Here is a 2,500-nt window from a genome sequence, read left to right on the forward strand (position 1 = left end):
TCTACTTTTCGCAAGCTTGAGAGCTCACGGAAAAAGCTAATTAATAATTCTTTTGCTGTCGTTTTTAACAGAATATATATATATATATATATATATATATATATATATATATATATATATATATATGTCTGTGTGTGTGTGTGCATATATATATATATATATATATATATATATTTGGTGGATGGACAAACACACACTGGACTTGTAGTTTGAAGTTTATTCCTGCGTTTCGAGCCCTGTCCGGAGTTCGTCTTCAGGTTAATATATTGGCAGCAATAGGAAATCCATATAAAAAGGGCGTACCTGGTACACTGGGTTAGTTAACCCCAATAACCGTTAACTACTGAAAAATACATAAAGCAGAAGAAAAAAATATCACGAGGATTAAATATAGCTTAACCAAAAGTTCTCGAAAATACTTCCAGATGGACGCTATATCGCATACTTCACAAAATAAAATTAGTATGAAATAAAATGGCATAACAAATGTAATTTTTATATCAAATATCAAATCTATGCGATAAAACCGCTCGTCTAAATATAACTTAACTACCTATAGTCCACATGGCAGGATGCACCGCCACACATTTATAAATATAAAGCTGGTAAGTAAAACATAGAAAGAAATAAACATATGACGAAGGAAAGAATTCCGCAGAACAAAATCAACTGCACCGCTAACTCAGAAGCACAGACATGATATCAAATGTATATACATAACTAAAAAAATAGTTAATAGATAAAATCCTGATGGGCACCATATCACACAGTTCACAAATCTATATCGGTATTAACATGAAATGGAATGACAAATGAAATCTTTAAACTAAAACGTATAAATACATCTAATGCGACAAAAAATTCAAGTCTTAATAAGTAATTAAACTACCCGTCGCCCGTAATGCGAGAGAACAAACATATAAATAAATAGGCGTAAAAAGAACACATACAGAATAATAGATGAGGGACCTGCCAAAGAAGATAGACAGAGTGCATCGCAATACATTCAATAAGCTGGTAGGTACAGCGTAGAATGACATAGACCCTGCTGGCTGCATTGTCCACGGTGGAGAGTAGACGAGAGTTACTAGAGAAGGAAAACCTGACGGCGAAGAAGTTAACGGGACTGGTCAATTTATATTTGGACTCGAAAAAAAACTTGACCTTCTTCAAGTCCAGAGATAAGATGTACTACCAAAAAATAGGGATGATCAGGGGCTCCCCGATCTCTGTGATGTTGTTGGAAATGGCTATGCAACATTACTAGGAGTTTTGATGAATCCGCCACCATCATTGAAATTATGGGTTTGTTAGGTGGATGACATTTTTGTCATTATACAAAAAAAGGGGAGGTGGAACCCATCTTCGACCTCATGAACAGGAAAAATGAGGCCATTCAGTTTGAGATGCAAAAGGAGGAGATCAGTCGTTTGCCATTCCTGGACTGTATAGTGACGAGAAATGGTGCCACGTTGACAACTGGTGTTTACAGAAGGGCACCCACACGGACCGGCTGCTGGATTACAACAGCTGTCATCCGGCCGAACGCAAGAGGAGTGTGGTGAAAACTGTCGTCTAGGGCAGAAAAGGTGTGTTCTGTGGATGACAGCAGGATGGAGGAAAGGAGACACATTTTTTCAGGGACAACGGTTATCCTAATTCGGTGGTAAAAAGGTGGACGATGCAATGATCAAACGAAGAAGTGGGCGAGAGTCGACGAGATGCTCCGCGGCCACTGTCCCTTACATGAAAGTGGCGTCCGAGGTAACAGCTAGATTGCTGAGGAAGCACGGGATAGAAGAGGCGCATAAGCCTAGAAACACACTACACGTACTGCTGACTAAAGTAAAAGATACAGCAAGCCGACCAGCTAACGACCAGCCTAGCCGATAAGGAGTGGACTGCAGAGAATCCTTTAGTTGGGGGGACGCAGTATGGTGGCATCTGTCCAAGGGATGTCCTTGAGCGTGAACTGTCTCATATCATCATGAGCTTCTGGTGAGGCGTTAAAAAAACTGCTACGGAGTTTCTCCGGCGTCAGTTGGTATACGTCCTTCAGCAGTTTCCGGAACTCCTATTAATCCTGTTGGAACTCAGGGGGACAGGGATCAAACCAAGTCCCGAGCATCTGTTTGGATAAGAGAATGATGTCAACTTAGTGTATTCATTGGGCCGTAGCCCGCGCTTTGGAAGTATTGGTCGAAACTTCCTAAGAAATTGTCTAGCTGTTTGGTTTCTAGGGAGAAGGCGCGTGGTGGAGGAAGTAGGAGCCTTGGTGTTGGGACAGAAACAAGGGTGTGTTGCCTTGACTCGATGTCTCAACGACGCTGAGGTTCTGTTCGTACTCAGTGATGGTAGTTTTCATTGTCTTCAACGAATCACAGCAGCTGGGATGCAATGTGAATACTTCGGATTGTGATAAGGGCTTCATCTCCGTTAGGAATAATGTTTCCTGCATGGACCATGGTTGACGGCGGGAATTGACAGTCGAGGTTGCTAG

This window comes from Oratosquilla oratoria, chromosome 26, assembly GCF_046742065.1.
Source record: "Oratosquilla oratoria isolate Oo_2021 chromosome 26, ASM4674206v1, whole genome shotgun sequence".
NCBI classification, from domain to species: Eukaryota; Metazoa; Arthropoda; class Malacostraca; order Stomatopoda; family Squillidae; genus Oratosquilla; species Oratosquilla oratoria.